At 43.3% G+C, this 15,370-nt stretch overlaps 2 protein-coding genes across 3 annotated transcripts in view; one reads left to right on the top strand and one right to left on the bottom strand.

The window, feature by feature from the left end:
- Nucleotides 1-7,435, bottom strand: part of KIAA0513 (KIAA0513 ortholog) — a 79,996-nt gene extending 72,561 nt beyond the window's left edge. The window contains exon 1 of the mRNA XM_049863962.1: nucleotides 7,089-7,435. The gene's annotated coding sequence lies outside the window, so the exon portion shown is untranslated. The remainder of the gene's footprint in view (nucleotides 1-7,088) is intronic.
- An 81-nt stretch (nucleotides 7,436-7,516) lies between these two features.
- Nucleotides 7,517-15,370, top strand: part of ZDHHC7 (zinc finger DHHC-type palmitoyltransferase 7) — a 34,644-nt gene continuing 26,790 nt past the window's right edge. The window contains exon 1 of one of the 2 annotated variants that reach the window (XM_049864209.1): nucleotides 7,517-7,746. The gene's annotated coding sequence lies outside the window, so the exon portion shown is untranslated. Of the gene's footprint in view, nucleotides 7,747-7,774; nucleotides 7,838-15,370 lie in introns of those variants that run through there. The other variant, XM_049864210.1, reaches the window with a different exon arrangement.

Here is a 15,370-nt window from a genome sequence, read left to right as displayed (position 1 = left end):
CCCAAAAAATAATTTGGGGTTATGTCAAACTTGGTGAGAATGCCTATCAATGAAGAGAAGAGAATCTGATTCCTGAGGGTTACTCTGATAGTGAAAATTTTTAAAGACATTTCCACAGCTACACTGCAGAGCTGTAGTTCTCCTTCCCTGGTTGCTTATCTGCAATAATAACACCCTGTCATTAAATAAATGCAATTGCTACCTGAAATGGGGTTGAATGTTGTCTTAGTTATCTAGTGCTGAGAACACAAATTTAGTTTCTCACAGTCAGGTAGGCTAGAAGTCCAAATTCAGGGCATCAGCTCAAGGAGAAGGCTCTGTCAGCTCTGGCAGAAGGTCCTTCTCATCAATCTTCCTCTGGACTAGGAGATTCTCTGTGCAGGAACCTGGGGTCCAAAGGACGTGTTCTGCTCCCTGAGCTACTTTCTTGGTGGTATGAGGTCCCCCCTCTCTCTGCTCACTTCCCTTTCATCTCGTAAGAAAAAAGGTGGTGCAGGCCACACCCCAGGGAAACTCCCTTTACATTGGATCAGGGATGTGACCTTAGTAAGGGTGTTAAAATCCCACCATAATCCTCTTTAACATAATCTAATCTTGCCTCACTGACCACATGCAGAGATTCACATTTACAACACAAGAAAATTACAATTACAAAATGGAAGACAACCACACAATACTGGGAATCATGGCCTAAGTTGACACATATTTTTGTGGGACACAATTCAACCCATGACAAAAGTCAATTTAAAAAAAATTGTCTGAAGTCATGGGAGTTATGCAGAAGGAGCTGGAATTCTGCCACTTAGGAGAAAAAGTTGACATAGATTGATGATAAAGCACCTGTCTGGGAAGAATACCTAGTGGAATGTAGACTTGCTTCGAAAAGTTTTAAAGGAGCAACATGAAGAAACAAGCCAGGGGCTGCAATTCTACAAGGTTATGGGGCCTTCAGTGTGGTAGCTGCTTAAGGCCCATTCCAAATTTGGTTGACCAACTTGGTATGTCGTTGTTTTTGTTAGATGCCATTGAGTTGGCTTCAACTGTTAGTGACCCTATGTGCAACAGAACAAAACACTGCCCAGTACAGTCACCACGTATTTGAGAAGCTGACCTCTGGGTGTTTTAAGCTTGGTGTGAACTGACGAAGGGAAGGCGTGTAAGGTAGCTTTCGTTCCCTTAGGTGGACACTACAGGAAACGGGTATGCTTTTCTTTTCGGTCCTTGCAAAGTCCTGTCCTGTGTCCAGCAGAATATAAGTGCTGTCTTGCAGAAAGTATGGGACCAGTGGATGATGGTATCCATGGCTGGAGGAAATCCTCTCTTGGTTCAGTAAGTCAGCCTAGCACAAAGCACCGATTTGTGCTCCCTGAAGCCTGACTTTGGCAAAACCAACTGTTTTGGAAAATCGAAAAGGGAGCACTGTTTGGGGGAAATATAATTTCTCCTCAGGGGACTAATCAGACCTTTCCTTCCCCTACCTCATAAAAAGTCTTCTGATCTTGTCAGAAGGCTGGAGAGAGGCAGATGATATGACCATCTTCAAAAGGGGGAGAAAGTGAGTTCTGCAAACCATAGCCAGTGAGCTTGACATTAGGCCTGGGAAATATTCAGGGCAGATTACTCACAAAAAACATTTGTGAACCCTCAGAAGAGGAAGCCCTAAAACCAAACCTATTGCCATTGAGTCGCTTCTGACTCACAGCAACCTACAGGACAGAGTAGAACTGTCCCATTGGGTTTCCAAGGCTGTAATCTTTATGGGAGCAGGCTGACCTATCTTTCTCCCACAGGGCGGCTGGTGGGAGCAGTCCCATGCTTAACCACTGCGCCACCAGGGGTCCTTTTAGAAGGAAGGAAGCACTGATGAGAAAAATTAAGTCATGCTGGGCTAACCTTATTTCCTTCTGTGAAGTGTAGAGATTGATAAATCATGGAAATACCATAGAAATAGTGTATCTGGACTTCTTGTGTTGTTATTTGCCATCTTGTGGGCTCCAACTCATAGCAACCTTATCCTTAGAGATTAACTATGTACCAAAACAGTCGTCCATTTTTGGATGCTCTTGACTGTTAGACACTTTACCATCTTTCTAATATTTAAAAAGATAGCCACAATATCCAACCTCTCTCCCTCATTAATCATTCTCTAGGACTTGTTTATTTTATTTTCTAAATAACTCTCAAGTCTCTCTCTTCTTTCCACTTCTATTGCTACCATCTTAGTCCAAGCTACCATCATCCCATGCTTTGGCCATAGCAAAAACCTTCTATTGGGTCTCCCTGAGTCCATTTTTTTTCCTCCTACTTAAAAAAATATATATTTTATGTTGGAATACTTTTACATTTACAGAAAAGTTGTGATGATTGTACAAAGAGTACCCAGTTTTTCCTGTTGTTAACAAATAAGATTACCACAGTAACTTTGTCAAAACATACCACTGCAGACATCATAACCTCTTAGATACAATACAATGATCAAATTTTAAAATTTTATCACTGATACAATACTATTATCTAGTATACAAAGTAGATCTTCATTAAATATTAGCTGAATGAATGAATACAGAGTTTAAGATAAGGATATGGTGGCTAGGGGGGCAGGAGAAGAAGAAAAAAAACAAAACTCTTTGCCATTAGGTCAATTCTGACTCATGGCGACTTCATCTGTTACACAGTTAACTGAGCTCCATAGGATTTTCTTGGCTGTAATCTTTACCTTTTTCCCCAGAGCCACTGGATGGGTTCGAACCACCAATGTTTTGATCAGTAGTCAAATACAAACCATTTACACCACCCAGGGACCTGTTCGAGTGGTTTGCCCATATTGCTATTTAAAAAAAAAAAAAAAAAAACCCGTTGCCGTAGAGTCAATTCTGACTCATAACGACCCAATAAGACAGAGTAGAACTACCCCATAGGGCTTCCAAAGAGCACCTGGTAGATTTGAACTGCCAACCTTTTCTATTAGGGTGTCTTATTTATTTTGAATTACATTTTTATGCATTTAAAAAAGAATAATTAACATTTTTTATGTATTTAAAAAAGAGTATTTGTTCACAGTTAAACAAATACACAAATTACATACTAGTCTGTGTATACTTTTCTGGAGATATTCTATGTATATATAAACAAAAATGTCTCCCCCCACTCTTCTTTTTTACACAGATATACAGTTTTGCACAATAGACTTACTATACCTTGAAGACCATCCATATCAACTTAAAAATCTGCCTCAGTTCTTTTTTTTCAAAATTACACAGCACAGAGTTCCATTTCTTAGTAAAACATACCTAATTTTAATATATTTATTTATAAAAAACTTATAATAATATATCTACAACATATATTTAATATATAGATGGACATATTGGGTGTTGCCAGTCTTTTGCTTCTACAAACATGCTACTGTAAATATCCCAATGCACACGGGCGAGCCTACCTGTAGGATAAATTCCTATGAGTAGAACTGCCAGATCAAAGGTATGTGCACAGGGTTTGTGATTCATATTACTAAATTGCTCTGCAAAGATCCAAACCAATTTACAATTGCATCAATTCGGTCTGCCTTGCCAGCACAGGACACTACCAAACTTTCTATCTTTATCAATCAATTAGATGAAAAATGATGTCTCCTTACGTTAATTTGCATTCATTCCCGTTGCTTTGAATGAGGCTGAGGCTGAATAACAAAAATCAAACCAGGTGCCATGGAATCAGCTCCAACTCATGGTGACCCCATGTGTTTCAGAACAGAACTGTGCTCTATACGGTTTTCAATGGCTGATTATTTTGGAAGTAGATTTCCAGGCCTTTCTTCCAAGCCACCTCTGGGTGGGCTCTAACCTTTCAGTTAGCAGCTGAACGTGTTAACCATTTGTAATACCCAGGGATTTCTCTTAAAAGGGCTGTTTCCCCATATGAGTGGTTAGCTGGAAGTATAGCTCTGGAAGGTTCAGTATTTACTTCATGGGTAAACAGAATTAACCCTGGAGACCCATGTTCCTTATCCCTGCAAGGGCCTCCACTGTTAAGAAGTTTTCTGCTCTTAGGCCCTTAGTGAAATCAGGGAGAGACAAAAAAACTCTTGTGTTGAACCACAGTCTTAAAACAGGAAGAAACCTTCAAAATAAAGCCTAACCTTCTATTTTAGAGATTAAAGAAAAAAAAAAAAAAAAGCCAAGGCTCAGAGAGGGGAAATGACTTGCAGAAGATGACATACCAATTCTATTGAGAAAGAGATGCAAGTCTCTGATAAGTGTTGAATTGTTTTTGTCAACTGGGGCCATCCCTGTTAAATATTTCAATAAATTATTTTATTGTGCTGTTTCCATTAGCAAAGGTGCAATTTAAACAAGCTATACTAGAAACCAGAAACACAGGCGACACAAGTGTGAGGACTGAGAATTATGGGATAAGCATCCATTCTTCGTTTTTTGAGAAACACTTTGACATATGCTGAAAAGATTATTACATGTCTTCACTGGACAACTTTAATGTGCCTGGCTGCTAACCAAAAGGTTAGAGGCTTGAGCCCACCCAGAAGCACCTGAGAAGAAAGGCCTAGTTACCTACTTCCAAAAAAATCAGCCATTTAAAATCCTATGGAGCACAGCTCTACTCTGACGCACATGGTGTCACCACGAAATTGGAGTCAACCTGACCACACTGGTTTTTTGGTTCACTGGACAACTAGGTGTCTCCTAGCATACCCTTCTGGGTTATTTGGCTCTATGGATCTTTTCTTGTCTTTAAGCTATTCGGTGTAGTGGTTAAGAGCTATGCCTGCTAACCAAAAAGTCTGCAGTTCAAATCCACCAGCCACTCCTTGGAAACCCTATGGGGGAGTTCTATTCTGTCCTATAGGGATGCTATGAGTTGGAATTGACTCGATCAAAGTGGGTTTGGTTTTGATTTGGTTTGTATGTCTAATTGCATTTAGTTTTGGTTTGGTTTGTACATCTGATGTCTGTGGGCAAAAATCCTTTGCATTTCTACTCATAGTGACTGTACAGAACACAGGGTTTCGAAGGAGCAGCTGGTGGATTCGAACTGCTGACTTTTTGGTTAGCAGCCGATCTCCTAACCAATGTGCCAGCAGGGCTCCATAAGATATACAAATGAGTTTTATTTGGTAGAAGTTCAATTGATTTCCCTCCCCCACTGTGGAAGAACTCACATGAGTCGGAATCGACTCGACGGCACTGAGTTGGTTTTTTCTGTGGAAGAAGCCAATTTTACATCAAAAAAAAAAATTTTTTTTTTTTTTTAAGCAAATTCAGACACCATTCCAGGCTGACTATGTATGTGTCTGCTCTTTCAGTTAAACTTGGAACCAAGTGTAGCATCTCACTGACTCAATCATTAGAGAGTCAAATGAAAATCTTTGGCATGTTTATTTTATAGGTCCCTAGGTGATGTAGTTGGTTTGCTCTCAGCTATTAACCTAAAGTTGGCCTTTGGAACCTACCCTGCGGCGCCTCAGAAGAAAGGCTTAGAGATCTGCTTCCATAAGATTACACCCAAGAAAACTTTATAGAGCAGTTCTATTCTGTAACACATGCGTCGCCATGAGTGGGTATGGATGTCAATGGTTTGGGCCTGGTTCATGAAATATTTGTACAAGTGTCATGATTTTACTTTTTTTTTTTTAATTTATTCATTAACACTGCTCAGAGCAGGTACACTGCAAGTACAGTAGCCACTTGCAATCTTGGTGGAACGCAAAGAGAACCATTCTTTCAGTCAATGTAAAAAGAATTGACCATGGATTGGAGGCCTCACTTTTCTCCCTTTTGGAGGCAAGTTCTGAAACAAAGCAGGAGATGGGAGGTCCAAGGTGGACTGACTGAATGCATAGCACCCATGATGAATATACAGATGTATAGTGTTGCTGGATTAGGGTCCGTGCCCTGGAGTAGCCGAGCCAGTGAAACATACTCCAAGTCAGAAAGAGTGAGAAAGTTTATTCAGGAGATGTGTACATCACTGGGGACCCAACAGCAACACAGGCTGTCTCTAATAGGTCCCAGACATCAATTTTAGAGCCTATATAGAATTTTAAAAGGGCTAGAAGTATCTTTGCAGCCTGCAGATGGTATGGCCAGAGGAGTTATTCATTACAAGATAGTGACAAAGGATTATCAGACTGAAGAGATACATGCCAACATCTCTTTATCAGGCTAAAGATATACATATCAGACACTTGGGCTCTGATTTCCATGTGCAGGGTTGTAAGTCACAGGCGGTCTGATAAAACACAGTACAAAGTCAATAGCATTAGGTCAAAACAAAGTCATTAACAAAGGTATCAGAAGGAAGGAGGAGGCAGGCAGAAGAAGGAGAAAAACTTACAGGTGCATCATGGCATTAGTTATGTCAAGCTCTCAGCGGCCCATTTTGAAAAGGAGAAAACATGCTGGGGAGTATTACGGTCACAATAGGACACAATCACATAATTGTAAACCTGTAAAACTGGAATCTTGAAGATTTAGTCCAACCCTTAATTCCAAAAATTTAGCCGAAACAAGAGCTTCTGGGCGCAAGAACAGTAAATAGTGAGATGGTGACTTGCAGACAGTGTGATCCTGATACCTTGTTGTTATGAGTTGATTTTTGACTCATAACAACCCCATGTGACAGAGCAGAGCTGCCCCATAAGGTTTCCTAGGCTGTAATCTTTATGGGAGCAAATCACCAGATCTTTCTCCCACAGAAACGCTGGGTGGGCTGGTAGGGCCAACCTTTCTGTTAGTAGCAGATCGCTGAACTGTTGTGCCACCAAGGCTCCTTTCTGTCATCCCTTAGCTGTCATCATTGTTTTCATCAATCTTACAACTAAGTATCCACCAATTTAACAACACACACTAATTGAGCACTTCTCAGCCCAGGGAAAATGATCCCAAATACTATAAAGAATCCGTAAAAACTAAAATGGATGTTTTTACCTTTGAAAAAACTTAGCTCTTGTCATCTGGAAGTGATCGTTGAGATCCTCTAGTGCCCTAGCCCCTCAGAGACGGGGGCAGGGACTGCGCGGACCCCAAGGTCCCACTTCCAATGCCTACCCTGTGGCCTTCCCTTTGCCTCACCTGCTTTCCGGCTCAATCATTGCCACTCCCGCTCCTTAATTCCTCATTCCCCTGGTTTTCATTCTTATACAACGTACGGGCCACGCCTAAAGTCGGCCAGGAGGCGTAGCGACGGGTTCTGGTCAACTCTGCCTGGGAGTCGTACCGCCTGACGGCGCGGCTTGGGCCCAGTCGCAGCCCGTACCCCCACTTTCTCTTCCGGACCTCATTTTGAACGGGTCTCTCTATTGTGGCGAGGGGCGCCCGCGGCTAAGAGCTCTGTTTTCTCAAGTAACTGTGAATCTCGAAGCACTTGCATTCCGGGCGGCTCCAGGCCACTGCGTACCCGCCCACCGAACTCGAGCCCCCTCCTTCTCCGGAGGCTGGGGGCGGTGCCGCTGGATCTGCGCAGGCGCGGCCCCGCTGACCTCGCGGGGTTCACTTCCGGGGGTCGCGCCGCCCGGCTTTCCCGGCTGGGCTCGGGGCACCGGCGCTTGCTAGGCGGCGGCTTCTCTTCCACCCGCCCGGCGTGACCGAGCCGAGCCGCGGGGCCCGCTCCGGCCCGGCCATGCGCGCGGCCGCATGATGCGTCTCCGCCTCGGCCGCTGCAGTTGCCGCCGCCGCCGCCGCCGCAGGCCGGGAGGAGCCGCAGCGCCGGGCGACCCCGCCCGGGCCTCGGGTGAGTGCCACTGGCGGGGCTGGGCAGGCTTCACCCGCTGGCATGGACCCGGTCTCCCCGGCTCGCGACCCTGCAGCTCCCTCTGCTCCCGGTGCGCACATCTCCGACCTCCCTGGGTTGCTTAGGGGGCACCTCTGTGCCTGCTCCTGACCTCCATTGCAGGTGTCTCCTTGTCACTCCCCAGTTGCTGCCGGAGTTGCAACCCCAGCTCTTTGCCTGACCTTGGGTGTAACACTCAGCTCTCTGAGACAAGGTTTTCCCTGTGTGAAATGGGGCCCAGGTGACAAATAACGGGGTTGCCAGAAGAGAGTGGCTATAAACCCTTCTCGAAGCTGTAAAGAGTTCTTTATCGGCATGCATTACAATGGCCTTCTCTGCACATGGCGCGTGGCTTCCTGGATGCTACTGTTCTTCCCTTCCTTTTAATTTTTGCAACTTTTTTTTTAGTCTTTGCCAGTTTTCCTCATACCTCCTCCCCTCACCCTCGGTCAGTTGTCTTGGGATGGAGAGTGAGTGATTAGCGGCATCCTAGACAATCAGGGCAGCCTTCATGGCAGCATCTGCATCTCTGTCATGGCAGCGTCTGCATCTGGCTGCAGCCAAGGGTCATCTCTCCTGAGGGGTCACTGCTGCTGGAACTAAGTCCCTTTTTGCTGTTGGATAGACATGCTTTGCTAGTTTATAAATAACCAGTTTATTTTGGTAGTTAAAGTGGACTGTAAGAACTGTGGGTTCATTTGCCTTGTAGCTTGTATTAGTTTGAGTTGTATACCAAGCCAAACCCATTGCCATCGAGTCGACTCTGACTCATAGTGACACTATAGGACAGAGTAGAACTGCCCCATAGGGTTCTCAAGGAGTAGCTGATAGACTGGAACCTTTTGGTTAGCCTAGGAGCTCTTAACCAAATAGGTGATACATAGTTTGTTTTGCAGTATGCTTAGTGTGTGTACTTAAGGTTGCTATGTTTATCTATTTTTCTGTCTTAGATGGCCCAGAAATCTAGGTCAGTATACATTTTTTCCTAAACTCTTCACCTCTCAGATGATGGATTTAATCTTTTCGATGTTGCTTTACAGCTTTTACTTACCTGAAGTCACCTTAAAAAGCCACCTTGTAAAATTTGCTTGTTAGGAAGCCAGAACTTTGTTAAAATGAAAGGCTTTGGGGGGTATTTGAAAAAGAGAATGGAGCAGAAGGAATGACTAAATTGCATTTCTGGAACATTCTGAAAATAGAATAGTGAGGGCGATTGAAGTTATTTGGATCATGTATTTTTTGGAGTTAGACTGGTAGGTTCATATTGACCTCTGAGTTGAGAGGTGGAGGAGAACAAGGCTGTCTGAAAAGTAATTTCTTAAAGGATTCATTGAACAACAATTGCAACTATTTATACAGATGTCTCATTTCAAGGTAAAGTGGATAAAAATGGATACAGAAGTATTCTGTTACCAATGACCCCAGAGCCTGCCCTGTATTTGGTGAATGCTTGGAACTTTGCAGCCATACGAATCAATGGGCCGTCAAAGTCGAAATGTTCTTCAGGAAAGGAAAAGTGTTAGCATGAATAGAATGGTCCTCAGTCTGAGAAAGTACTAAAAAGAACTTCATATAAGAAATCTTGATTGAGCATTTGATTAAATGGGCAAACTTGTACCTTCATAGTGAAATGATTGCCTGTTCTTTTGGACTCTTTGGTGTTATAAATAATAAAATCTTGGTTAATTTGAGGAAATGGGTCTAAAACTAAGTTAATTCACATACAAAGGTAATGTTTGGGCTGAATTGAGAGTAGTTTCCTGATGTCTCCAGAACTTACCATCTCCAGTCCCTGCTCAAAGACTCTCCAAGATAAATTTTCCTGAATCAGCTTTTTTGGGTATGTTTCTTAAAACTATTTTCATTATAAAACTTACACACGGAAGGAGCCCTGGTGGCACAGTGGTTAAGCGCTTGGCTGCTAACAAAAAGGTTGACGGTTCAAACCCACAATTCAAAAACTAGAGCATAAAGTACAAAGTCAAAATGCGTACTCTCATGCCTGCTTGTCCAAAGTCAGTCCCCAGGGCCAGTGTGAAAAACTTGTTGAATGACCCTTCGGGTATAGCATGCATCCTTCTATATGGTTTCTTCCTACTTAACAACATGACTATCCCGTCTAGATCGTGGAGGAGACAAAGGCCACTGGGGAGAATTCTCTCAACCTTATTGTAGTTAAAACATTTCTAAATATCTATCAGTCTTTTTCTTCCCCTTACCTCTGAGGAAGAGAGAACCCTTCTTCCTAATATTAACTACTGTGTCTGTGGTTTGGTCGGCTTGTTATGGGACCATGCATTATCATTGACTGTTACTTGCCTCTCTGACTTTCACACGTAGGTTGTGTCTTTAGTATAAGGATAAAAGTGAAATCTTTGGGTATACGTATAAACCATTCCTTGTAGTCCTCCAGCCTACATGCTCTTGGTGAGGTGTCATGAATGTGTTTTCTCGACCTGACATTTAGATTTTCCCAGAAAAACTCTTAGGAATGTGGAGTTCTCTCCCTTAGCGCTTTTACATTTCTCTTCTACTCCTTTTCTTCAAGGCTCCCCTGGACCTTCAGAATTCCTCCCCCATCTCCCCTTGGTCCTCTCGCATACTTTCTTTTATGTTCCTATGGACTTCGTGCCTACTTTTTTTTTGTCTCAAGCACTCACCCTGATCCACTCATTCATTCAAGGAATATGTATGGAGCGCATGGTGCTAGGTGAGTGCTGGGAGTCCTGCAAGGAACATTCTATTGAGATGATGACAAACAGATGAAAGGAGAAAACAATCAAGGGTGAGAATGGTAGTCAGTGAGGGCAGCAGGCTCCAGATTGCATAGGCTTCATAGGCCACGGTGAGGACTTTGGATTTCATACTAACCTAACCCACAAGGCAGGTCATGGGATGTTTTAAGCAGCGGAGTGATGTGATCTGATTATATCTTTAAAAGGTTGCTCTGAGTGCTGAGTGGAGACTGAGTTGTTGGGAGAGGAGAGACATTAAGTGTAGAAACAAAAGACTGGCTAGGGAACTATCAGGTGAGATCTGGGCAGGATGGGGAGGTGGAAAGAAACAGCCAGATTTGGGACAGGTTTTGGAGGTAGAGCTCACAGGACTTGCTGATGGGTTGGATGTGGGAGGTGAGGGGTGAAGAGTGAGTCCTCGTATTTTTGACCTGAGCAACTAGATGATTGCCATTTATTGGGGATTTATTGGGGATGAGTAGGGTGGTGACAATTTGGTGGGTGAAGTGAGGATTTTGCTGTGACCCTCGTACAGTGGAGTTGTTGAGTAGCCGGTTGTATATACTTATGATGTGTTACCAATTTGGAAGTTTTTCAGATACAGGTAGTTTTTTAAAGACATGAGACTGAGCTCCCAGGAAAGCATTTAGGGAGATCATGCAGATAAAGGGGGAACCCAGGGCCCTGCCAACAGATACATGTATTGGGGGAGGAGGATATAGTGAGGGACTGAGGTGTGGCTAGTGAGGAAGAAAAACTGTAGGTGTTCGCTCCCTCTTTCTCTCGTTCTCCCCTGCTCCTCCCTGACCCGTTGATGGCTTTCCCTCTCCTGGGTTTCATAGCTAGTTGTTTGTGTGTTTTCTCAGTTTGTTGTCTGTAAAGTCCAAATGCTATGTTAGCATGATTAAGTATTTTAATAGAAAAGAACTTTCTAGAAAGGGCATGGAAACCCTGGTGGCGTAGTGGTTAAGTGCTACGGCTGCTAACCGAAGGGTTGGCAGTTCGACTCTGCCAGGTGCTCCTTAAAAACTCTATGGAGCATTTCTATTCTGTCCAGGACTTGATGGCACTGGGTTTGGTTTTTAGTTTAGAAAGGGTATGAAAGGTTACTATTCACCGTGTGGATAGTCTACCAGCATATTATTGAGACTTGGCTTTAGTCAGGTCAATCTATTTTTTCCTTAATGGTTAATATTCTGTTTTTTAGATTTAGTAATCTGAGAAAAGAATCATGGTTTCATATGGTGTAAATTATTGGCAGGCTTTGAGAGGACAATCTAAATATTTCATAATTGCAAATTGATGGGAAGAACATTTTCAGAACATAATTGCAATGTAAGTACACCATGGTAGATTATCTGACTGCGAAGGTCATTTAAGATGCTGTCCATGGTCTTTCCTCTAGTCACAGAGATTCTGGCGCTCTGTAGTTTTCTCAACCCTGGTGGCTTAGTGGTTAAGTGCTATGGCTGCTAACCAGTAAGGCTGGCAGTTTGAATCCACCAGGTTCCTTGGAAATCCTATGAGACAGTTCTACTCTGCCCTATATAGGGTCACTATGAGTCTGAATTGACTTGATGGCAATGGGTTTGGTTTTTTTTGTTGTTGTTGTTGTTTTCTACCCTCTTCTGGCCCCCACCCTGTTCACTTTTACCCCGCAGGTTAATAACATACATACCTTGGGTTTAAGTGCTTGACCTTTGCCTCTCCTTGAGCCACCTGTTTGCATACTCATACCCAAGATCTTATCATTACACTGAAGAGCGGCACCTACTCTGAATTCTTTAAATTCTTCTTGCTCACCTAGCCTAAGTCCTATCTGGTTACCTTTCCACTTCTGCTAAATCTGTTTCTCAGACTCAGCAAGACTTCCAGGTCCTTGAAAGTTTCTGTTACCTGGCTTGTCGAGCTACTCCTTCTTCATCCTGGAACCTCCTGGTTTATCATTTCAGCTCAGGTCTTGCCTTTGATAACTGGTTTTCCATTATAGCATCTTTGCTAATCACCGCTCCACAATCTACAACATATTGGATTGGGCAGATCTGCTGGACTTCTTTAAAGTGTTAAAAAACAAGAGAGGACAAAGGTGCACCTGACCCAAGCCATGGTTATTTCTAGTCGTCGTATGTGCAAGTGAAAACTGGACAGTAAATAAGGAAGACCAAAGAAAATTGATGCTTTTGAATTATGGTGTCGGTGAGGAATATTGAGTATACCTAGGACTGCCAAAAGAATGGACGGGTCTGTCTTGGAAGAAATATAGCTAGAATACTCCTTAGAGGCAAGGATGGTGAGACTTCATCTCATGTACTTTGGACATGTTATCAGGAGGGACTAGTCCCTGAAGAAGGGCATCACACTTGGTAAAGTAGAGGGTCAGTGAAAAAGAGGAAGACCCTATACTAAATGAATTGACACAGTGGCTGCGACAGTGGGCTCAAACATTGCAACGATTGTGAGGATGGTGCCGGAGCAGGCAGTGTTTTGTTGTTGCTGTGAGTCGGAAGAAAGGCCTGGCAGTCTGCTTCTGAAAGGTCACAGCCTTGAAAACCCTAGGGAGCAATTCTGCTTTGCATACATGGGATCGCCAGGCCTGTCTTAAGGCACCTTGGTGTGGGTTTGAACTGCTGACCTTTTGGCTAGTAGTTGAGCGCTTAACCATTTGCGCCATCCAGGGACTCCTTACAAAAGTCTGGCGCCTCCTGTTCCAGCAGATGAACTCCAGAACCGTCATTAGCTTTTTAAGTGGACTACCACCTTGTCCCTTTTGTCATGTTTCCCTTCACTCTTCTCATGCTCCCTGAGCTGTAGGCTGTCTGGTAAAACCCCTCATGCCTCTGTGCATTCTTATATTGTCCTCTCCTTCTGTCCTCATCCTGCTTCTCTGTCGAGGCCCACCTCAGCTGCTGCCTTCTCTATTGACACTTACTGGTTCCTCTAGACAGAATTAGCAGCTGCCACCTCGCTCCCTCCATCACACTTCTAATTCGGGGACCACACTTACCACATTATTTACCAGGCTGATTCCCACCTCCGCTGCTTTGTGGGTGCCCGTGGACGGAAGCTGGTGTCCGCTGTGATTTGGCGTCCTTGGGGCCGTGCATAGAGTGTGGTGCTTGGGAGTCCCCCCCCCACCCACGTTTGTTGAATTAAATAGATCCCTCATGGCAGGGTTGGAGTTTGCTTCCTATGCTGCTTCTGTGCCTGAAGCAGAGATTTGCTTCTTTCTGTTTTTCTCGGCCATCAGTGGGCATAATAGTAAAGCAGTGCCAAGTTTAAACAGTGCTTTAACAGAAATGGGACGCCAGAGAAGGGTAGACACTCATATTACTGCAGTAGTAAAAATCATTATATAGGCCGTCTGTTTTGTAGTAGCTGCTTCTTTTCAGTTGTTCACGAGAAATACTTTTTCTGTTTATGATCAAGGGAAAAAGAGGGGACGAAATTACAAAGCTTGCCTGAAGTTACAGATGAAAGTAAACCCAAGAGAGGACCTAAGTAAGTTAGGGTCATGACTCATAAATGCAGTTTCTATAGGAAGAAAACCATTGTAGCAGCTCTCCAGGACTTGACTTTTGCCACACCCTTTCACACCTGCCACACATACCTGTGTTTTTTTTTTTTTCCTGTTAATTTTTTACTGAGGTACAATTTATATCCAATGAAGTACACACGTTAAGTGTATAGTTCATTGTTCTCTTTAATGGCTCATTGAGTTTTGTTTTGACGAATGCGTATACCTGTTTAACTCCCTTCCCTATCAAGGTAGAAGACATTTCCATCATCTAGGAAAGTTACCTGGGGCCTCTAGTCATACTGTGCTCAAACCCTTATTCTCATTTCTTCCAACAGACATTTATTTTCCTGTTTTAGTGTATATAAATGGAATCATAACATACACGCTCTTATGTCTGACTTCTTTCACTTACCATAATGTGTATGAGATTTACCCATCTTGTTGCATGGACAGTGACTTCCTCCCTCCACTCCACCTCCCCCCACCCCTTGTTTATTTTGCTGAGAAGTGCGCCACTGTATGAATATACCACAATTTGTTTATTCATCTTCTGTTGATGGATATTTGGATTGTTTCCAGTTTGGGAACATTTGTCCATTATGTTATGAATAAAGCTGCTATGAACATTCTCATACAAGTTTTTGTGTCCATATTCATACTCATTTTTCTTAGATAAATACCTAGAATTAGAATTGTTGAGTCACAAGGTAGGTATTTGTTTAACTTCGAGAAAGTGCTAGGTCATTTTCCAAAGTGGTGGTTGTACTGGTTATTTTTTTTTTTTTTATGTATAATAATAATTGGGGATTTGGATTCACTGTGGAAATTCTGCTATAGACCCAACACCTGGAGTGGGCACAGACCCAGGAGCTGTCCTCTTGTGTACATTTGCACCTGTTCTTCCTTCTTACAGGGAGCCCTGGTGGTGCAGTGATTAACTGAAAGGTCAATGGTTTGAACCCACCAGCAGCACCATGGGAGAAAGCACCTGGTAATCTGCTTCCATAAAGATTACAGCCTTGGAAACCGAATAGGGTAGTTCTATTCTGTCCTACAGGGTTGCTATGAGTCGGAATCGACTCAACAGCATTGGGCTTTTTTTTTTTTTTTTTTAACTTCTTGCCTCCATCATCACCCCATCTGCTTGGAAAAGCTCAATCGCTCATCAAGTCCCTTCTCAGGCATCACTTTCTCTGTGAAAATCAATCCCTGACCTCTCGGCTGGAAGGTTGCTGAATGTGAACTTGAACGTTGCCCTGATGCTGTCATCAAAGGCATGTGTGGAGAGAGTGAGGTGTTGTCCCCAGAAGTCTAGGAAATACCTCCAGAGGCT

This window comes from Elephas maximus, chromosome 21 (assembly GCF_024166365.1).
Source record: "Elephas maximus indicus isolate mEleMax1 chromosome 21, mEleMax1 primary haplotype, whole genome shotgun sequence".
In the NCBI taxonomy this organism is placed as follows: Eukaryota; Metazoa; Chordata; class Mammalia; order Proboscidea; family Elephantidae; genus Elephas; species Elephas maximus.
Note: the sequence above shows the minus strand (reverse complement) of the source record. Positions and strands in the feature narration are given on the sequence as shown.